Source organism: Benincasa hispida, chromosome 8 (genome assembly GCF_027475165.1).
Source record: "Benincasa hispida cultivar pf3 chromosome 8, pf3_genome.v1.1, whole genome shotgun sequence".
In the NCBI taxonomy this organism is placed as follows: Eukaryota; Viridiplantae; Streptophyta; class Magnoliopsida; order Cucurbitales; family Cucurbitaceae; genus Benincasa; species Benincasa hispida.
Window position 1 is genome coordinate 5,381,693 of NC_143485.1, and position 24,579 is coordinate 5,406,271.

Sequence of the window (24,579 nt, forward strand, 5' to 3'; positions counted from 1 at the left end):
CGTCCTAACTGATCATGGAGGAGGTAACTCTTTTCACTCATATCCATGCATTTACACAACACTTCCTAATCTTTTTTTTCCCTTTTTTTATCTCACTTTTTTTCTATTTTTTTATATCACACTTTTTGTTGCTCTTTATTTCCTATAAGCGAATACTCTTTTATTTCTTATTTGTTTTATATTACATCCTATCAAGTAACATCACCCTCTAACTGGTAGGGCCTTTCGGGGTGACAAAGAACTTATAGACATCATAAACCCATCCTAAGTCCGAAGAGAAAAAAAAACTTAAAGTGGTTTGTGCACAAGAAGACAAGGAATGCAAGGAAAAAATTTTTAATTGGGCTCATTAAATGCTCATTTCATGAAATTAAGTAAAATGGTATGCAAGCAATCCTATTAATTTATAGAATAAGTTTATTGTTTTACAAAACCACTAGTTTTAGGACATAAAACACAACAATGTCCTCCTTTTCCCAGTTCAAATGCAAAATGAAATGTTATGGATGCCTATGATAGGTGGGTCGGGGCTAATGAAAAAGCCAGAGCCTACATATTAGCGAGCGTATCTGATGTGCTTACTAAAAAGCATGAATCCATGGTCACCGCTAGGGAGATCGTAGATTCATTATAAGGGATGTTTGGACAACCGTCCTTATCTATTCGACACGATGCTATAAAATACATTTATAATTCCTGCATGAAAGAAAGGACCTCTGTTAGAGAACACGTCCTAGACATGATGGTCCACTTCAATGTTGTGGAAGTGAATGGCACTTTCATAGATGAGAAAAGTGAAGTCAATATGATCATAGAATCTCTTTCGAAAAGCTTCCTAACTTTTTGCACAAACATTGTGATGAATAAGATTGATTATAGTTTCACAACTCTCCTAAATGAACTCCAGACTTATTAATCATTAATGAAAAATAAAAGTCAATAAGGGGAAGCAAATGTTGTAACCCAAAATAAATTTCTGAAGGGATCTACATCTGGTATAAAACCTTCAGAAAAGAAGTCTGGTCCTTCAAAGAATAAGAGTATCCAAATGAAGAAAAAGGGAAAAGGGAAGAACAAGGCTTCTTCTAAAAAAATCAAGACGAAAGTTGCAAAAGGAAAGTATTTCCATTGCAATGTTGATGGGCATTGGAAGCGAAATTCCCCAAAATATCTTGTAGAAAAGAAAGCTGAGAAAGCAAACCAAGGTAAATCTAATTTACTTGTCATTGAAACATGTTTAGTGGAAAATTCTCATTTAACCGGAATATTGGATTCAGGCACAGCTAATCATATTTGCACTTTAATTCAGAAAATTAGTTCCTAGAGGCAACTAATGGAGAACAAGATGACTTTCAAGGTGGGAACAAGTGATGTCATTTTGGCTCAAGTAGTGGGAGACCTCAAGTTATTTTTTGGAAAAGCTTACATTTTGCTAGAAAATGTGTATTATGTTCCTAATATGAAAAGGAACTTTATCTTTATCTTCTATTTATTAGAACATATGTACAAAGTTATTTTTGATATAAATGAAGTGTTCATTAGTTCAAAAGGTGTTTAAATATGTTCTGCTAAACTTGAAAGTAACTTATACATGTTAAAACCAACTGAGACAAAATCTATTTTAAATATAGAGATGTTTATAACAACCAAAACTCAAAATAAGAAAAGAAAGATTTCTCCTAAAGCCCATCTTTGGCACTTAAGACTTGGACACATAAATGTCAATAGGATTGAGAGATTAGTAAAGAATGGACTACTAAATCAGTTAGAAGAAAATTCTTTACCTCTATGTAAGTTATGTCTTGAGGGAAAAATGGCCAAAGGATCTTTTTTTAAAAAAAGGCCTTAGAGCCAAAGAACCCTTAGAGTTAGTACATTCAGACATCTGTGGTCTGATGAATGTTAAAATAAGAGGAGGGTATAAATATTTCATTAGATTTATTGATGACTATTCAAGATATGGCTATGTTTACTTGATGCATCATAAGTTTAATACTCTTGAAAAATTCAAAGAGTATAAGGCAGAGGTTGAGATCTTATTAAGGAAAAATATTATAACACTTCGATCAGATCAAGGTGGTGAGTTTATGGATTTACAATTCCAAAACTATTTAGTAGAACATGGAATTCAATCCCAACTTACTGCACCTAGTACATCACAACAAAACGGTGTAACAAAAAGGAGAAATTGAACCCCGTTAGACATGGTTCATTCGATCATGAGTTATGCCCAGTTACCTTAGTCCTTTTGGGGATTTGCAGTGCAAACTTCAGTATATATTTTGAACATTGTTCCCTCAAAAAGTGTTTCAAAAACACGATATGAGCTATGGAACACAATCGCTTATTAGAGAAAAAGATTTAATTATCATATAATTAACATATTATAAACAAATATGATAACCAACTTACCATATTATATTTATAACCTATAGTTTTAATATTTCATCACATGAAACATACAAACCATACTTCTTTTCCTATTTTACGATACTTAATGTAAATCATATGTACATTAATTCTTCTACTTGATGTATCTCATACATCACACCAATTATATCATATATAATTGCATTTCCTCTTGTTAATTTGAACACTTCAAATCAACCCCAAAATTTGATTCTCAACTTGAATCCATTGAGCTACCAAGTGGACCTTATGGACCTGTAGCTTGAAGCTCCAATAGTATGTGAATAACTGACTAAACTGTTTAGTCACGAGATCCACCATCTGTTAACTGTCGAGTACTCCACTAAAGACCAACAGTTGCACTCTTTTCACTACAGATATATTTCTGTGTCCATATTAACCAATCAACAGTGCGAAACCCTTCACAAATCGTTCGTAAGTACAACTGTGTCAATTTACCATTTTTCCCCTATAGTTACATCTAACTTCTTAAGTACCACTGATTTTTCTAATGAACAATAAGTCATAGTCCTACTATGACTGGGTCCTCTCTTCCAAAAAGAGGGTGTGGCCACTATGTTCAAGACCCAGAATCAACCCTTAAGGGAGCAATCTATCTACCTACCCCTGCTTTGGGAAAGGAATGAATTTCATCTTATGTAACTGAGTTCCCAGCTCCCCAATCAGACAAATCCCCAAAAAGGTAGGCTTGTTGAGTTGGCAATCTGGCCATTCTCACTCATACTAACCAAAGGATCGATCTCATAGGTAGGAGTTCCCAAAGCATTTAGGATTAAGGTCATGTCACCTATGGTCATTTTAGTGAGTGTAAGTCTCAGTTATCAATGGTGTTATATAAAGAGTCGAATTATCTTGTGGTCCAGTCTTATTGATGCGTTATTTTATGCGGTGAAATAATGAAAGGAATTGCGGTGATGGAAAATGCGCTGTGAAACAAGTTTTCTCAACAGGACCCAAGTATAAATCCTACTGAGATTCCTGGTAAGCCTAGGGTCGAACTCAGGGACTAAGGAAAACAATATGCGGCAGTAATTTTTTAGATTACTTTGCAGTAACCAATAAATCAAAGAGTTGTTGGGTTTTTGTTTACAATATAAAATGTATGCGGCTGAGTTAAGAAAAGAGTTAATGATACGGAAGATGCGATGAATATGCAGGGAACGGGTTGAGAAGGGGTTCAGCTAACACTTCCTATGATTGCATTCATGTTATGTGATCATGCTACACACATACAATAGCAAATCATCTCTCAATGCAAATGCTACGGCTTCTAGTTCTAGAATGCATGCGATATATGTGATGATGTCTATAGGACCTACACCTAAACCTCTATTCTTGTCTATGGGATGACAATTGACACTCACACATACAAGGTGACTGCATAATACCATAACCTATCTCTAGGGTGCATACGATGCATGTTGACAAACAAAGCTTATCTCTAAGTCTCTATCTCTTGCTTATGCAGATCTAATCTTGCTCTCTCGAGTCTAGATTCTAACCTAGCTCTCTCAAGTCTTAGGTTCTTTCTTTAGACTCTCTCGAGTAGCTCTAAAAGGGTGATGGGCGCAACATAAGCCAAGATAATCACACGCAATGAAAATCCTAGGTCATGTTAGCTAAGTTCTTCTCAACCCATTCGATAGATTTAACTACTCATGTGTGCTTTTAAGAGAGTGAACAGATGTAGATAAGCAAGTTCCATCTTATAGATATATAATTGAAATACAGAATAACAATGGTGAATAAGAATAAAGAGCCTGGTAGCAATCTCTTGCTTCCCAAGGTTTTTACACTGTTCTTCTCTACTCTGCTCAAAAGATAATCTTGCACTCGCAAGAGTCTGCCCTCTCTCTGTTTTTCCATGCCTCCTGGGTTCTCTCTCGAGCTGACCAGAGCGATATTCCGGTGTCTCTTCCCTTCTCTCGCCCTGCCTTCTAAATATATGCAAACTATGAACAAGGTTACTTCTATCTAGGAAGAAAATTATCTAACTGTCGAACTCCTTCACTGAAGATGGCCTCTGGTATTTATAGAGCTTCGGGGTGAAAGGCTTCTTCTCTCTTATGATTGTACTAATGGGATGGCATTAATTCTCTGTCTGATGCGCCGAATATTTGTCACCGAAAAGTTGAGTGTACTTGCTACAGTAGTTCGTTAACGGATGTCAACTTAATTCGGAATCGATCGTCATCAACTTTCTGTCCCATCGTGATTTATTATGCTTTTCACTCAGATGAGCCCACCAAGATGCGCCGGCTCTATGCGGCAACCTTCTTGAGCAGATATTCACGAGCCCAAATGATCACATAGCCTTGCGTTAATGCAATCTCTTAATGCGTTCGGCCGTTGATTTCTTTGGATCGCATTTTTCACCTTGCGTCCACGCATATTCTGCACAAAATTACATAAGTTAACACTTTTAATGCGATGGACGCATGCGATCTAATATTGTGAACTTAATGCTTTTTGACGCAATATTGTATATTTTTATCAACGCAAACCTACATTGTTTTATAAATTTGCGCTGTAATAACGTGCATTTCTTCCCGTTATCACTTATACAAACTCTTTGTATAGGACACCCCCGCTCACATGTCTCCACATGAATGGTCAGGATTAGACCATCTGCAGTAGTTCACAACACTTGTACACCTCTACAAAGCGGGTCATATCCGTAGTGTCACCAGGGTAAGGTATCCCTCCTTTATCCTTATACTACAAACCATTTAGGTTATTACTTAAGGCATGATCTACTTGTATATCTCATATACATGCTTAAGTTTACATAAAATAACCACGGATCTTTGATTATTGGATATGAGTAAATGCAAATAAACAAACTTTTATTTTATTAATAACAATATGTACAAAGTTTACAAACTACGAGACTCCGGGAGAATTAGGACACCAATCCCAACACATGTGAATCTTGTCTTGAGGGTAAAATGACTAAAAGACCTTTTTTTTTTTCTAGAAAATGTCTTCGAGCCAAAAAAAACCCTTGGAGTTGGTACATTCAGACCTTTGTGGTCCGATGAATGTTAAAGCTAGAGAAGGGTATGAATATTTCATCAGCTTCGTCGATGATTATTCAAGGAATGACCATATTTACCTAATGCATCATAACTCCGAAAACTTTAATAATTCAAGGAATATAAGGCTGAGGTTGAGAACCAATTAGGTAAAAGGCTTAAAACACTTCGATCAGATCGAGGGGTTGAGTATATGGACTTAAAATTCTAGGACTATTTGATAATACATGGAATTCAGTCGCAAATCACAACACCTAGCACATCTCAACAAAATAGTGTGGCATAAAGGAGAAATAGAACCTTGTTAGACATGGTTCATTCTATGATGAGTTATGCTCAGTTGTCAAGTTCTTTTTGGGGTTATGCAGTTTAGATTGCAATATATATTTTGAACATGGTTCCCTCGAAAAGTGTTTCTGAAACATCTTACGAGCTATGGAGAGGACGTAAAGGTAGTTTACATCACTTCAGAATTTAGGGATGCCCAGCACATGTGTTGGTGCAAAATCCTAAGAAGTTAGAACATCGTTCAAAGGTATGCCTATTTGAAGGTTACCCTAAAGAGACAAAAGGTGGTTTCTTTTATGATCCTCAGGAAGATAAGATATTTTTATTGACATATGTAACTTTCCTAGAGGAAGGCCACATTCAAAATCATCAACCTCACAGTAGGCTGGTAATAGAATGAAATGACCAGAGAAACGACAAATGCATCAATAAGAGTTGTAGATCGCACAGGTCCATTAACATTGTTGATGAAATTAGTACTTCACATCCTTCTCAAAAGTTGAGAGTGCCTCGACGTAGTGGGAAGGTTATACAACAGTCTGATCGGTATATGGGTTTAACTAAAACTCAAGTCATCATACCAAATGATGGCTTAGAGGATCCATTAACTTTTAAGCAAGCAATGGAAAATGTGGATAAGGATCAGTGGATTAAATCCATGGATCTTGAAATGAAGTCAATGTACATCAATTCAGTACGAGATCTTGTAGATCAACCAGAAGGGATAAAACCCATCGGTTGTAAGCGGATCTACAAGAGAAAACAAGACCAAGCTGGAAAGGTACAAACCTATAAAACGAGGCTTGTGGCAAAAGAGTTTACCCAAAGAGAGGGGGTGGACTATGAAGAAACCTTCTCTCTGGTTGCCATGATAAAGTCTATTAGAATACTCTTGTCCATAGCTGCATTTTATGATTATGAAATCTGGCAAATGGATGTGCAGACAGCCTTTCTAAATGGCTATCTTGAGGAGAGTATCTATATGTTTCAACCAGAAGGATTTATTGAATGAGAAAAAGGTTTGCAAGCTTAAACGATCCATTTATGGAATAAAACAAGCGTCTCGATCTTGGAATATAACATTTGACACTATGATCAAATCTTATGGCTTTGAATAAAATGTTGACAAACCTTGTGTTTACAAGAAAATCGTTAACAAAACTGTTGCTTTTCTGGTTCTGTATGTTGATGATATTCTACTAATAGGAAATGAAGTAGAATTTCTGGTTGACGTCAATAGATGGCTTGCTATGCAATTCAAAATGAAAGATTTAGGAAAAGCATAGTATGTTCTTGGGATCCAAATAGTTCAGAACCGAAAGAACATAACTTTTGTGTTATCTCAGACATCTTATATAGACAAGATGTTGTCTAGATATAAAATGCAAAATTCCAAAATCCTAAGACACCTCAAGAGGTTGAGGTTATAAAACGGATTCCATATGCATCAATAGTAGGGAGCTTAATATATGCAATGTTGTGTACTCGTCCCGACATATGTTGTGCAGTTGGAATTGTCAGCAGATTTCAGTCCAATCCTGGATATAGTCATTGGATTGTTGTTAAAAACATCCTCAAGTATCTTCGGAGAACGAGAGAATATATGCTCGTGTAAAAGGATCTGATCCTTACAGGATTCACTGATTCTGACTTCCAGATCGATATTGATTCAAGGAAAAACTTCTGGGTCAGTATTCACTCTGAATGGAGGAGAGGTAGTATGAAGAAGTATCAAGAAAAGTTGTATTATTGGCTCCATAATAGAAGCTAAGTATGTAGCTACAAGTGAAGCAACAAAAGAAGCAATATGGTTCAAAAAGTTCTTGAATGATTTGGAAGTAGTTCCAAATATGCACTTGTCGGTCACCCTATATTGTGATAACAGTGGAGCAATTGCAAACTCAAAGGAACCTAGAAGTCATAAACATGGAAAGCACATCGAGTGAAAGTACCATCTCATCAGGGACATTATACACAGAGGAGACGTGATTGTCATGCAGATTTCCTCACAAGACAACTTAACTGATCCATTTACAAAGACCCTCTCAGCTTAAGTGTTTGAGGGCCACCTAGTGGGACTAGGACTACGAGATACTTAGTACTAGGGCAAGTGGGAGAAATAATGGGTATCTGATGCCCTAGTTTATTGTATTTATTTTGTTTGTTTTCTCTCATTTAACTTAACATTGTATATATTTATCCATTGGAGTTTTAGTCCAAGTGGGAGTTTGTTGGGTTGTATATCCTAAAACTCGCAGTTTGTAGAGTTAAACATTTTCTATTATCAATAAACATGTTATTCAACATTTCTTCAATAAAGTTGTTATTGAATTTGTGAATTGCACTTGTAAAGACTATATCCAATAAACTAAGATCCATGACTATTATATGAATACTTGAACTTTATGTGAAGACACAAAAGTGGATCAAGTTCGAGTAAATAGTCAAATGATCTATAATATATGAATAAGGTTGGGTGCCTTATATTGGTAACACTATCGGATGTGGCCCACTCTATAGTTGTTACAATTTGTTGTAAGGTACTACAAACGAAGTGATCCTGATTCATTCATGTATTGACATGAGGAGTGGGGGTGTCCTATGCAATGAGTTTGTGTAAGATCAAACCAAGAAATAAGTCACTCTTACTTTATAACGTTGTTTACTATTTAAGACTGACTTTTTAATTAGATGACCTAGGTAACTCGATCTTAATACTGAGCTAACTATGAACTCCTGCTTATTCGGGATTATCCTTAGATTTGCATAGGTGAGGGTTAGTTCACAGCATCGGCTCAATAAGCCTACCATTTCAAGGGTAAGACTGGGTAGATAGCTGGGGACATAAGGTGCAAGATGGAATTCACGCCTAGCCGATTTAAGGATAGGAGGAAGGTTGTTCTCTTAAGTGTTGAATTCATTTCTTGAATAAGGGTCCCTACCCTCTCATTAGCCTGAGAGGAATTCGATTTAGTGATTGGATCACAAACCAACTGTTCATTAGAGGATCAGTGGAACTTAAGGAGCAACGTAATTTCGAGGGTAAAACAGCATTTGACCCAGCCATTATTACAAACAACCTGTGAAGGGTTGACTTACTGATTATGGTTAAATCAAGTGGACACAAAAATATCTGCAGTGTAGAGAGTGCAACTATCAAGCTATAGGGGTGTGACTCGATACTTAACGAATATTGATTAATTCGGTCTAAAGAGCTTTAGTCAATTAATCTCAAATCGTTGGAGCTCATGATTTGTAGGTCCATAAGGTCCCTCTACTAGCTCGTAAAACATGAACACCTTGAATTAGTGAGTTGAATGAATTTGGAATGATATCAATTTGAAGTGTTCAAATTCAAATTAGGTTTTGTATAATTATATTTGATATAATTAATTAACGTTTAATTTATCAAAATTAGACGAAATTATAGAGTATATAATATTTAAATATTGATTTAAATATTAATTACATGAATAGAATTCATGTTTAAAATTAGGTGTGTGATTAATTTAATATTTGATATTAAATTACTATTTAATTAATTAAATTTGTTTAATTAACTAAAAATCAAAATTAATTTTCATTTTTATTTCAATCTTAGAAAGTGAAATATTAGTTTTAATTTAGTTAATTTTGAATTAATTAAAATTAAAGATTGAAAATGGAAATTGGAATTTTGAACTTGGTAGTAGATTTTTCCATTTTTGGTGAAGTAAGAAGATGTTTCTCCTAAATTAACACAACTTGCCCATTAATTCCATACATTTTGAAGTGGTATCAGTTGGTTTCTTGAGTGCCTGCATGAAATGGAATGATAAAACTCTTCAATTTTGAGATTAAAGAGGGTAGACTGTTGAAAACTAGTTTCTGCAGAATTTGTTTTTCTCTGTCTGAAAACCCACACCAATTCCTTCACAAAATCAGTTCAATTGTGAGTTCCACCACTCAAATTCAAGGCTAAGAATAGTAATAAAGATCTCTTGGTGGTCCACGACTTCAATTGGAGAAGATTGCAGCTCAAATTCTAGTTTAAAGAAGATCTTCAAATGTATGTGTTGAAACCTTCTTAATACCCTATGAATATGCTTATTTTGATGTCAAAATTAAGGAATTAGAATGCTTAATGATCCTGTTTTCTTTCGCTACATGTTTCTTAGTTTCGGCTTGAACATTGTATTCCAATTCGGGGGAATATTCATACTATTCTACGAAATCTGATAATGGAGGGTCACATTTACAAGAATTACTAAGTGTTAGTAAGTTCTTGACCGAAAACGGCAACTAAATGACTATAGGATGAAAAGTTATTCAGGATATAGTATTTAGTCAAGAATTTCTTGCTTTAGTGAAAGAAAATTTAACTGTCCCTCGGTAGCATATGAACTCACTAAAGTATCATTGCAAATAAATAAAAAAATATGGGTACTTCATTATTTTGCTAGAATTGGATATAGATGCAATTTTCTCATAGAATTTTTTTATGTTTCAACATGTCAAACTCGATTTTACAACTCTTAGCCTCCGATAAGTCCAATGGATAGGGTTATTCAAATTCGAAGTCAAACATAAACACAATACTAGTAGTTGATGACCTGAGATATGTTTTAACGGAGGAACGTCCTCCTCTTCCCAATCCTAATGCAACTCGAAATGATCGGCATGCCTATGATAGATGGGTCCGGGCTAATGAAAAATCCAGAGCCTATATTTTAGCAAGCATATCTGATGTGCTTACTAAAAAGCATCAAACCATGGTCACTGCTAGAGAGATCATGGAGTTGTTGCAAGGGATGTTTGGATAGTGATCCACATCGGCACGACATGATGCTATTAAATATGTTTACAATTCGCACAAGAAAGAGGGGACCTTTGTTAGAGAACATGTCCTGGACATGATGTTCCACCTCAACATAGCGAAAGCAAACAACACTATCATGATGAAAGGAGTCAAGCTAGTATGATAATGGAATCCCTTTCGAAGAGTTTTCTAACCTTTCGTACAAATGTTGTAATAAATAAGATTGATTATAATGTGACAACTCTCCTGAATGAACTCTAGAGTTATCGATCTTTAATGGAAAATAAAGAAGGGGAAGGAAATATTTTCCTAAAGGAAATTTCATAAGGGTGCTTCATCTAGTTCAAAAATCTCTGAAAAGAAGTCTGGATCTTCAAAGCATAAGAGTATCCAAATGAATAAAAAGGGAAAAGGGAAGTAACAGACTCTTACTACTAAGAGCAAGACGAAAGTTTCAAAAGGAAAATGTTTCCATTATAATGTCAACGAGCATTGGAAACGCAATTGCCCTAAATATTTTGCAGAGAAGAAAGTTGAGAAGGAAAATCAAGGTAAATTCGATTTACTTGTAATATAAATGTGTTTAATGGAATGTTCTCACTTGACGTGGATATTAGATTCAGGAGTCACTAAGCATATTTGCACTTTCTTTCAGGAAACTAGTTCCTAGAAGAAGCAATCAAAAAACGACATGACTTTCAAGGTGGGAACAGGTGAAGTCATTTCACCAAAAGTAGTGGGAGACATCAAATTATGTTTTGGAGATTCTTACATTTTACTAGAAAACGTATATTATATACCTAAAATGAAGAGGAAATTAATCTCTATATCTTGTTTACTAGAACATATGTATAAAGTCACTTTTGATGTAAATGAAGTGTTCATTAGTTCAAAAGGTGTTCAAATGTGTACAACTAAACTTGAAAATAACTTGTATGTGTTAAAATGAATTGAGGCAAAAACTATTTTAAATATAGAGATGTTTAAAACAGTAGAAACTCAAAATAAGAAAAGAAATATTTCTCGTAATGCCTATCTTCGGCACTTAAGACTTGGTCAAATAAATCTCAATAGGATTAAGATATTGGTAAAGAATGGTAATCTAAATCAGTTAGAAGAAAGATCTTTACCTCTGTGTGAATCATGTCTTAAGATAAAAATGACTACAAGATCTTTTTCGGAAAATGTCTTAGAGCCAAAGAACCTCTAGAAGTTATACATTCAGACCTTTGTGGTCCGATGAATGTTAAAGCTCAGGGAGGATCCAAATATTACATTAATTTTGTTGATGATTATTCCAGATGTGGCTATGTTTACTTAATAAATCATAAGTCTAAGACTCTTGAAAAATTCAAAGAGTATAAGACTAAGGTTGAGAACCTATTGGGTAAAAGGATAAAAACACTTCGATCAGATCAGGGTGGTGAGTATATCGATTTACAATTCCCGAACTATTTAGTAGAACATCGAATTCAATCCCAACTCATAGAACCTGGTACACCACATAGAATGGTGTAGCAGAAAGGAGAAATCGAACCTTGTTAGACATGGTTCGTTCAATGATGAGTTATGCCTACTTACCTCAGTTCTTTTAGAGGTATGCAGTACAAGCTGTTGTACATTTACTGAACATGGTTCTCTTAAAAAGTGTTTCAGAAACACCATATGAGTTATGGAGAGGACGTAAAGGTAGTTTATCTCACTTCAAAATTTGGGGATTCCCGACACACATGTTGGTGCAAAACGCTAAGAAATTAGAACGACTTTAAAAAATATGCCTATTTGTAGGATACCCTAAAGAAACAAAAGATGGTCTATTTTATGATCCTCAAGAAGATAAAGTATTTGTATCGAAAAATGCTACATTCTTAGAGGAAGATCACATAAGAAATCATCAACCTCGCAGTAAACTAGTATTAAATGAGATGTCCAAAGAATCTATAGATAAATCAACAAAAGTTGTTGATCAAGCTGGTCATTTAACAAGAGTTGTTACTCCATCATATCATTCTCATGAGTTGAGAATGCCTCGACGTAGTGGGTGGGTTATTCAACAGCCTGACCGCTATATGGGTTTAACAGAAAGTCATATCATCATACTTGATGATGGCTTAGAGGATCCATTGACCTTTAAACAAGCAATGAAAGATGTAGATAGAGATCAATGGATAAAAGCCGTGGACCTAGAAATGGAGTCAATTTACTTCTATTCTGTCTGGGAGCTTGTAGATCAACCAGATGGGATAAAACCTATTGATTGCAAGTGGATCTACAAGAGAAAGCAAGACCAAACTGGTATGATACAAACCTATAAAGCCAGACTCGTGGCAAAAGGGTTTATCGAAAGAAATGGGGTAGATTATGCAGAAACCTTCTCTCTTGTTGCCATGATTAAATCTATTAGAATACATTTATCCATTGCTATTTTCTATGATTATGAAATCTGGCAAATGGATGTCAAGAACCTTTTTGAATGGTCATCTTGATCAAAGTATTTATCTGTCTCAACGAAAGGGTTTATTGAACAGGGTTAGGAACAAAAAGTTTGCAAGCTTAATAGATCCATTTATGGATTAAAACAAGCATCTCGATCTTGGAATATAAGATTTGATACTGCAATCAAATCATACGGCTTTGTACAGAATGTTGACGAACCTTGTATTTAAAGGAAAATAGTCAACAAGACTGTAGCTTTCTTGGTACTATATGTTGATGATATCCTACTCAATGGGAATAAGACAGGATTCCTTGTTGACGTAAAGAGATGGCTAGTATCGCAAATTAAAATGAAAGATTTAGGAGATGCACAATATGTTCTTGGAATCCAAATTGTCCGAAATTGCAAGAACAAAATGCTAGTGCTATCTCAAGCATCTTATATTGACAAGATGTTATCAAGATATAATATGCAAAATTACCAAAAGGGTATGCTACCTTTTAGACACAAAATTCATTTGTCTAAGGAACAGTGTCCTAAGACACCTCAAGAAGTTAAGAAAATAAAAAGAATTCCTTATGCATCAACAGTCAGGAGCTTCATGTACGCTATGTTATGTACACGTCCCGACATATGCTTTGTAGTTGGAATCATCGGTAGATTTCAGTCCAACCTTGGACATAATTATTGGATTGTTGTTAAGAACATCCTCAAATATCTTCAGAGAACAAGGAACTATATGCTCGTGTATGGTCCTGAGAATTTGATCCTTATGGGATACACTAATTCTGATTTTCTGACTGATGTAGATTCTAGAAAATCTACTCCAGGATCAGTATTCACTCTAAACGGAGGAGCAATAGTGTGGAGAACCATCAAACAGAGTTGTATTGCTGATACCATGATGGAAGTTGAATATGTAACTGCGTATAAAGTAGCTAAGGAAGCAGTATGGCTCAGAAAATTCCTGATAGATTTGGAAGTAGTTCCAATATGCATTTGTCAATCATCCTGTATTGTGAAACAGTGGAACAATTGTCAATTCAAAGGAACCTAGGAGCCACAAATGCGAAAAAGACATCAAGCGAAAGTACCATCTCATCAGGGAGATAGTACATAGAGGAGACGTGATAGTCACGAAAATAGCCTCTGAGGATAATCTTGCTGATCCATTTACGAAGGCCCTCATGGCTAAAGTGTTCGAGGGTCACCTGGTTGGACTGGGACTACGAGCTTCAAAAAACTAGGGCAAGTGGGTGAATGTCAAGGGTATATAGATGCTCTAGTTTATAGTATTTTCTCTTTTCTCAACATTATATATTTGTATATATCTGTAACCCACTGGAGTTTTAGTCCAAGTAGGAGATTGTTGGGAATGTCCTAAAACTCGCAGTTCGTAATTTTGGAAATATGTTCTATTTATCATTAAAAGTTTTATTAAAATTGTATTATATTATAAAATCCAATAAACGAACTCATGGTTATAGTATGTGTTAGAGTTAGAACATGCAGCAAAAGAAAAATGGATCATTAAGCATTCTAATTCATTAATTTTGGCTTTGAATTAAGTATGATCATAAATTAATAAGAGGGTTTCATGACATACCTTTGAAATAACACATGAAACTCGAATTCCAGTTGCAATTCCTCTTCAATTCAGCTTGTGAACCACTTCAAGGCCTTCCCTACCATCCTCTTGGTGCCTTGGATTGACTTGTGGGGCTCAAAATAAGTTTGACTTGAGGGAACAAGGAGGAGAGGTCACTAGATCACCATGGTTGAAGACCTTTTTTAACCTCAAGATTTCCCAACAATTTTCAGTCAATTGCATGCCCGATTTGCACTCCAAACTGAGTTATTTATTGCATGACTTTCATGCAAACACCATTGCTGCATATATTGCAGCTCAATCTTGGATTAATGACTGGAAAATATGGTGGAATATCTGTGAGCTACTTGAATGGAAAGTGGAAAAATCCCACTTTTGGGATTTTCCATTTTTCAATTTTTTTCAATTTTGATTTTCTAATTGATTTGCAAAATCAATTTTTATTTTAAAAAATGAAATCTTTATTAATTTTACAAAATTAATTCAATAATTAATTTTCTAAGAAATCAATAGTAAATAATTAATTAAACAATTTAATTAACTCTAATTAATTCAATATCAAATATTAAATTAATGTAACACTAATTCCATCATCATGAATCTCTATTAATGAATTTAATATTTAAATCATATTTCAATATTAATTGATTCTCCAATTTCGTTTAGTTTCAAATTTAAATGTGTAACTATATCACATATAATTACTAATTCCCTTAATTCTAATTTGAACGTTTCAAATCAACTTATCACGCTACTCCAAGGATAATCCATTTGTGAGCTAGTAGAGGACCTCATGGACCTACAGATCATGGGCTCCAACGATCCAAGATTAATTGGTTAAACTCTTTATACTGAATTAACCCCCATTCGTTAACTACTAGGTCACTCCACTAAAGCCCAGAGTTGCACTCCCCTCACTGTAGATATATTATGTCCACTCAATATAACCATAATTAGTAAGTTAACCCTTCACAGGTTGTTCGTAATAACGGCTAGGTCAAATGGTTATTTTACCCCCAAGATTACCTCTTGTTCCTTAAGTTCCACTGATCCTCTAATGAATAATTAGTTTGTGATCTGATCATCAAACCGAGTCCCTCTCGGGCCAATGAGAGGGTGGGACCCCTTGTTCAAGACCTGGAGTCAGCACTTAAGGGAACAACCTCTCTTCTATCCTCGAAAGCGGGTAGGAGTGAATTTCATCTTGCACCCTATATCCCCAGCTATCTATCCGGTCTTACCCATATAATGGAGGTTCATTGAGCTAGCGCTATTGAGCCAATTCTCACCTATGCAAATCTAATGATAATCCCGAATAAATAGGAGTTCATTGTTAGCTTGGGATTAAGGTCAAGTTACCTAGGTCATCGCTTTGAAATAGTCAGTCTTAAACAGTAAACATCGTTATAAAGTAAGAGTGACTTATTTCGTGGTCTGTTCTTGTACAAACTCATTGCATAGGACACTTTCACTCCTCATGTCAAGACATGTACGAATTAGGATCACTTCGTCTGTAACACTTTACAACTCTTTGTAATAACTATAGAGTGAGTTGCATCCGATAGTGTTACCAGAATAAGGCACCCAATCTTTTTCATATAATATAGATCATTTTGACTATTTACTCGAACCCGATCCACTTTTATGTCTCCACATAAAGTTCAAGTACTCATGTTATAGTCATGAATCTTTTAGTTTAAGCGATTTATTTCTAAAACGAAATAAGCAATTCATATATTAAAAAATAACTTATTTAATTTTCAGAATAAATTTAATTGTTTACAAACCATGAGTTTTAGGACATAAAACCCAACAGTATGAATACTTTAACTTTATGTAAATACATAAAAGAGGATCAAGTTATAGTATATGGCCTAAAAGGTATATAAGTATATGGATGAGATTGGGTACCTCATCCTGGGGACACTATGGATATGGCCCACTTTGTATACTGATACAAACAATGTGATCTCGAAATCGTTCGTGTGGAGACATGCAAGTGAGACCATCTTTGGTAAAAGACGTTTGCATAAGACCGGACCATAAAATAGTCATTTTTCTTTATAACGACCGTTTACTGTTAAAACTTATTGTTTCAATTCGATGACCTAGGGTAACTCGAACTTAATCTTGAGCTAACTATGAACTTCTGTTTATTCGGGATTATCCTTTGATCTGCATACGTGAGAGTAGTTCAATAGTACTGCTCAATAAGCCTCCCATTTTGAGGATAAGACCTGATAGATAGTTGGAGACATAGTCCTGCAAGAAGAAATTCACTCCTACCCATAGGTTGTTCCCTTAAGTACTGGTTCTTGGTCTTGAACAAAGGGATCTCGCCCTCTCTTGGTCGAGAAGGACATGGTTTATTAGTTGGGCTATAAACCAATTGTTTAGTAAAGGATCAAGGTGACTTAAGGAACAAGATGTATTTACAGGGATAAAATGGTAATTTTGATCTAGTTGTAAATACGAACGACCTGTGAAGGATCGACTTACTGATTATGGTTAAATCAAGTGGACAGAAATATATCTACAACAGGGAGAGTGGAACTATCGAGCTATAATGATATGCCTCAGTAGGTAACAAATATTGATTATTTCGGATTAAAGAGTTTAATCGATTAATCTCAAATAATTGGAGCTCATGATATGTAGGTCTATAAGCTCCCTCTACTGGGTCGTAAAAGTCTAAACATTGGATTAGAATATTGAGCGAACTTGAAGCGTTCAAATTCGAAATTAGGGTTTGGAATTTGAAACGTTCAAATTTAGTTTTTTGGGTCTGGATAATTTTATTTGATATAATTAACGTTTAAATTTATTGAAAATTAAACGTAATTAGAGAGTCTAATATATTTAAATAATGATTTAAATATTGATTACATGAATAGGATTCTTATCTAAATTATGTGTTTTATTCATTTGATATTTGATATTAAATTATTATTTATTTAATTAATTAAATTTATTTAAATAATTATTTAAAATTAAATCAAATGCAGATTTATAAATTAAATTCTAGAAATTAAAACTTCATTTAATTTAGAATTAAATCTATATTTTTTTTAATTCGAAATTTGACATTTTGAGTGGATTTATCTCAAAATGGGATTTTGAGAGGATTAATCCACATTTTAACACTTATCCCACTTACTAAGTGGTAATTGAAGTGTCAATCAGCTGAATTAGTTAGTGCTTTCATGCTTAAACTTAATAAAAGCTTCAATAATCTCAGTTTGAAGCTTGAGAAAATCTGAATTTGACAAAAAATTAGAAAAAATTGTTTTTGCTCTCAAGCTCTCTAAAATCCATTTCAATCCCTCTCAATTCATAGTTCCACCACTCAAATCCAAGGTTGAGAATAGTAAAGAAGATTCTCTTGATAGTCTTCTAAAGAAATATAAGGTCAATTTTGTGGAATTGCCAAGATTAAGTGGAATTCTTCAAAGATATTCATTGAAACCCTTTTTTGTTTGAATTTTTTTTAGCATGCTTTTAATCAAATTAAAAACAATTAGAGTGCTTAATGATTATGTTAGCTTCAATTTTATGCATGTCTACTCTATCACTACGTGTGTTTTATTCATGAAAAATTAAATACTATTTTTTGTTTTTCATGCTCTCTGTCATCAACTACAACATGAGAAAGACCTGAATATGATACGCATTTGAAGTGATCATAGTAGGGAGTTTGAAAACTCTCAATTCACTGAGTTTTGTCAATCTATTGGGATTCACCATGAGTTTTCTGCTCCTATTACACCACAGTAGAATGGAATTGTGGAAAGGAAAAACAAAACTTTTCAGGAGATGGCTCGTGCGATGATACATGCAAAGCATCTACCATTTCACTTATGCGTAGAAGCTCTAAACATAGCCTGTCATATAAATAACAGAGTGCTTTTACGACCAAGAACTTCAAGCACTATGTATGAAATATGGAGAGGTAGAAAACCTAGTGTGAAATATTTTCATGTCTTCGGAAGTGTCTATTACATTCTTATTATTAAAGAGGCTAGAAGAAAATGGGATTCCAAGTCTGATGAAGGGATATTTCTTGGATATTCCTTAAATAGTCAAGCTTATCGTGTCTATAACAAACAAACTCATACTGTAATGGAGTCTATTAACGTTGTAATTGATGACGATATTACTTCTCCTTATTCTTCTCTTATTAAAGAAGAAGATCTCAATATCACTCTAGTGGTTAATACTAATGTGCCTAACATCTCATTTTATATGTCGACATACATGAATTCAAAAAATATTGTGGAGATTAACAAGAATATCACTGAACAAACAGATGCAAGCAACAAGCAACCTTCCAATAGGGTTTGTAAAATTCTCCTCCTAGTAACATTATTGGGGACCTGGAAGATGAAGTGATAACCAGAAGAAAGGATAAGGTTAATCATCATGGCATGATTAACAATATTTGCTTCACTTCTCCTGTTAAACCAAAAGATATTAAATAAGCTTTAAAGATGTATGTTGTGCAAATGCCATGTAAGAGGAGCTCGGGCAATTTTTGAGGTATGACGTCTGGACTATTGTTACCAAGTCGGATTTTGTGAATGTTATTAGCACAAAGTGGATTTTAAAAAACAAGATAAATGAGAATGGAAATGTGATCAGAAATAAAGCAAGATTAGTGGCCCAAGCATGTGGTTGTTGGGAATGTCCTAAAAACTCGCAGTTCGTAAATATTGTTAACATATTCTATTTATCAATAAAAGTATTCTTAACTATTTTATTCAATAAATTGTTATTGATATTGCATTCTGTTATAAAAATCCAATAAACAGATCCATGACTATAATATATGTACTTTAACTTTATGTGGTGACATAAAAGTGGATCAAGTTGTAGTATATAGCCAAAATGGTCTATAAGTATATGGATGAGATTGGGTACCTCATTCTGGTGACACTATTGGATGCGACCTTTGTATACTGATAATGGACAGAAATGCACGTTATCATTGTGCTAAGTTCTTAAACAATGCTAGCTTGCGTTGATAAAACATGTTAAATTACATCCAAAAAGCATCAAATTCATAATATTGCGGTCGCATGCGTTCATCGCATAGGAACAGTTGATTTTTGTATTTTTATGCAGAAAATGTGTTGAAGCAAGGCAAAAATTGTAATCATAGGAAATCATTGGTCGAGCATAGCATTATCGCAAGGCTTTACGGTGATTGTGTTAGCAAACATTTTCTCAAGAAGGATTGCCACAAATTTTTCGGCGCAACATGGTGGGTGCATCTGGGTGAAAGACATAATTAATCACGATGGGATAGAAAGTTGATGACAGTCAAATCCGAATTAAGTTGATAGCCGCTAACGATAACAAGTACATTCAGCTTTTCGGTGACAAATATTCGACGTATTAGTCGGGAATTAAGCTGTCCCATCTGTGCAATCATGAGAGAGAAGCCGCCTTTCACCCTGGAAGTTCTATAAATACCAAAGGCATCCTTCAGAAAAGAGGTTCAGCTGTTTTACGAGTTCACAATTCTGTTGATAGTTTAGCCTTGTTCTTAGATTTTCTTTCATTCTAAGGTGGACACGAGAGAAGGAGGTTGTGCCAACAGATCATTCCGGTAAGCTTGGGAGAGCGTCGGAAGCTTCACGGACAGAGAGAGGGCCGACGCCTGCAGAAGCAGGAATATCTTTTAAATCGAATAAAGATTGACAGTGTAAAAGCCTAGGTCAGTAAAGAATTGCGACCAGGCTCTCTACCTTTATCTTCCATTGTTATTTTGTACTCAAACTTATTTATAAAAATGGAATTTCCTTCTCTATATCTGTTCACTCTCTGTTATTTACGCATGAGTAGCTAAATCTGTTGAATGGGTTGAGAAGCATTTAGCTAGCATAACTGGGAATCTTCATTCTATGCGATTATCTTGTATTATGTATGCTTCATTCTTCTATTAGAGATACTCGGGAGGGTAGTCTAAGGACAAGATCTAGGCTTAAGAAAGTCATGTTAGAATCTAGGCTCGGAAGAGTCAGATTAGAACGCATAATCAAGAGATATGAGCTTAGGAATAAGCATTGTTTGTTATTAACGCATCGCATGCATCCTAGAGATAGGATATGATTGTGTGCGGTCACCTTGCTTTTATGCATCTTGCATCATCGCATAGGATAAGAGTAGAGACTTAGAAATAAGCTCAATAGACACTTTTGCATTCAATATATGCGTCCTAGACTTAGAAGCATCGCATTTTCATTGGAAAATGACTTGTTGTGCATGGTTACAGCATGATTGCATAGTTTAACGCATTCCCAAATAACGCTAGCTAAAGACCTTCTCAACCTGTTCATCCGCATACTCAGTGCATCTATCATATAATCCAAATTTTCTCAAATCCGCCGTAATTGTTTATTTTTCATTATCGCAATCAATAACAAACCAACAATTAATTGAGTTACCAGTTACCGCAAAGTTTTCTAAAAATTACCAACGCAACCTATTTTCACAAGTCCCTGAGTTCGACCCTAGACTTACCAGGAAACTCAGTGGAGTTTACATTTAGATTCCTCTAAGGAAACTTGAGTGCTCAACGCATTTTTCACCATCGCATTTCATTGACAATTTCACTTCATAAAATAACGCATCAAATTTTTGGCGTCGTTGCCAGAGACTTTGGCAAAATAGTATGCTAACGGTAATTTTTCTGATTTCTTTGCAGACTCTCAATCTTTGGCGAATTACGACCCAGAGATTGAGAGAACATTTAGACGAAGATTAAGAGACCGGCAACAACAACAGTCAAATAAAGAAGAGATGGCGGAGCAACCTGGAAACGGAGCAACAAACGAAAACAACGACATGACGAATCCAATCCTTCTTGCTAACGATCGCAATAGACTCATTAGGGACTATACATCGCCAAACATCTATGATTTCTCTCCAGGAATCATGAGGCCTTCCCTCAATAGAATCAGATTCGAAATGAAACTGGTGATGTTGTAGATTATCCAAACTGTAGGACAATTCGGAGGACGGTGTGGCGAGGACCCACACGCCCACCTCCGAAGCTTTATTGAAATTTGAAATACTTTTTTGTTCCCAAACATCTCTGCCAAAAAAGTTCGACTAACTTTGTTCCCATTTTCTCTTTGTGATCAGGCAAGGAAATGGGCGTATTCTCTCGAGCCGGGAGAGATCACTTCATGGGAATAGGTCGTAAAGAAATTTATGAAGAAATATTTTCCGCCTACTGAAAATGCTAGACGAAGGAAACTTATAACAAATTTTGAACAAGACATTGATGAATCGCTCAGCGATGCCTGGGCGAGGTTTAAGAGGTTGGTTCGGGACTGTCCACACAATGGTTTTCCAGACTGCCTTCAGATGGAAATCTTTTATCATGGTTTGAATCCCGCTTCGCAAACCACTACCAATGCAACAGCCATTGGTGGTCTGCTTGATAAAACGTATGACGAGGCTAAGATTATCTTGGATCGCATCTCTAAGAACCACGAAGATTGGAGGGAGAGTGATCAAAGACTGAGAATTAAGGATAACGACGCAAGTAATGGTGCTATTACTTCACTACAGAATCAGATGACCACAATGATGAACTTAATTCAAAGAATTGCGATCAGTAGCTCAACACCGCAAAATGGGCAAATCAACGCAATTACTCAAAACACCGCAAGGTGTGCAACTTGCGGTGATGAGCACGCAATGGAAGAATGCCCACAGAATCCACAGTCTATTTACTTTGTGAAAAATAATCCCTTTTCGAATACCTACAACCCCGGGTGGAGAAACCACCCCAATTTTACATGGAAGAATCAGCAGCAGAATTTCAAACCTATGGCGCAGAAAGAAGGGCCACCTGGATTCTTCCCACGCAATAACGGTCAGACAAGCAATCAAGCTAATAGCTCACAACCACCACAATCTTCTTCCTTGGAAAGCCTATTGAAGCAATATATAGAGAAAAACGAAATGGTGCCTTAAAGTCAAGCTACGTCCATCCGCAATTTAGAATTATAGATGGGCCAGATTGCAAGTGAGCTAAAGAACAGACCGCAAGGGGCTCTGCCGAGTTCAACAGAACTCCAATGCAACCTGGGGGGGATCAGATAAAGAGCAATGTCAGGTTGTGACATCCGAAGTGGAAAAACTGTGGAGCGAGAAAGAAAGAAGCCTAGCCGAATTACTCCCATTGTGGTGGAACCTGAAATTGCAGTGACGCAAGAAGAAGAAGGAGAAAAAGAAGCAATAGAGCCAGAAGTTGCTCGACCTCAAAGCCAACAGAGAAGGGGACCATGGGAGTGCAGTTACCACCCTTCCCGCAAAGACTTAGAAAGAAAAAGAATGACGAGGTATAGTACCAACACTTTCTGTATATGTTAAAACAATTACATATTAATAATATTCCATTCAGTGAAGCGATTGAGGAAATGTCTGCCTACGCAAAGTTTCTGAAGGATATTATAACCAAGAATAAGGGAGTTGGTAAGTTTTACACGGTGGCATTAACGCAAATTTCGAAATCAATCATTCCATCGAAGATGAGCGATCCTGGGAGCTTTACTATACCCTGCTCCATAGGAGGACTATACATCAGGCAAGCCTTGTGTGACCTTGGAGCCAGCATCAATTTGATGCCTCTGTCGATCTTTAAGTAATTTAATGTAAGGCAACTTGCACCCACAACTATGACTCTCCAACTGGCCAATAGATCTCTAGTGCATCCAGAGGGAAAGGTGAAGGACGTGTTGATCACCATTGACAAATTTATCCTACCAGCCGACTTTATCATCTTGGATTACGAGGCTAACAAAGATGTGCCCATCATTCTGGGGTAACCATTTTTATCAACAGGTCGTGCCCAGTTTGATGTGCATAAAGGGGAGATCACTTTGAGCATAAGCGGGCAGAAGCTCAAGTTCAACATAATCCGTGCCATTAAGTTTCTTGACGAAGAAGACCTGCATGACTCAGATGACGACCAGAATTTTATGGAAGAAGAAAGTTTGACAAAGAGAATGAAGAAGAGGATGCAAACGCATCCGTTGTTGCCTGTAATGCGATCATAACAAAATCAAGCAAGGAAGAAAAGATGATCACAAACCAAGAAGAAGAGCCAACAAAAAAAGAAGAAAGAAAAACAACGCAATTATCCCAAGTAGAACCACCAACATTGGAATTAAAGACCCTGCCGACCTATTTAAAGTACACATTTTTGGGGCAGGATGAGAAGCTATCAGTTATTATTTCCTCTGAGCTTAACGAAAACCATGAGAATGCGTTGATGAGCATTCTGAGGAAACACGTGCGAGCAATTGGCTGCACACTCACTGACATTAGAGGAATCAGCCCAGCGTACTGTATACACCGCATTCGTCTCAAAGAAAACCATAAGGCAACGATCGAACATTAGTGCAGGCTTAACCCTGCGATGAAAGAGGTCGTTAAAAAGCAGATCATAAAATGGTTAGATGCGGGCATTATCTATCCAATAGCAGATAGCACGTGGGTCAGCCCCGTGCAGTGTGTGCCAAAAAAGGGTGGCACGACGGTAGTCCCGAACGAAAACAATGAATTAATACTGCAAAGGACCGTCACTAGGTGGCGCATTTGCAAAGACTACCGAAAGCTGAATGCAGAAACCAAGAAAGATCATTTCCCCCTACCGTTCATTGATCAAATGCTAGTCCATCTAGCTGGAAATGACTTTTACAGCTTTCTAGATTGCTATGCCGGGTATAACCAGATTATAATAGCTCAAGAAGACCAAGACAAGACCACATTCACGTGCCCATATGGGACCTTTGCTTTCCGCCATATGTTGCTCGACCTCTGCAATGCGCCAAGCACATTCCAAAGGTGCATGATGGCCATCTTTTCAGACTATCTTGAGAACTCTATTGAAATCTTTATGGACGACTTCTCTATTTATGGGAACACCTATGAAGTTTGTCTAGCCAACTTGGAGAAGATGCTGAAG

At 35.9% G+C, this 24,579-nt stretch overlaps 1 non-coding gene across 1 annotated transcript; it reads right to left on the bottom strand.

The window, feature by feature from the left end:
* Window positions 1–21,845: 21,845 nt before the first annotated feature.
* Window positions 21,846–21,952, bottom strand: LOC120084257 (small nucleolar RNA R71). Its single transcript, XR_005483623.1, has one exon. It is a non-coding gene; the product is annotated as a small nucleolar RNA R71 (small nucleolar RNA).
* Between the last annotated feature and the right edge of the window lie 2,627 nt (window positions 21,953–24,579).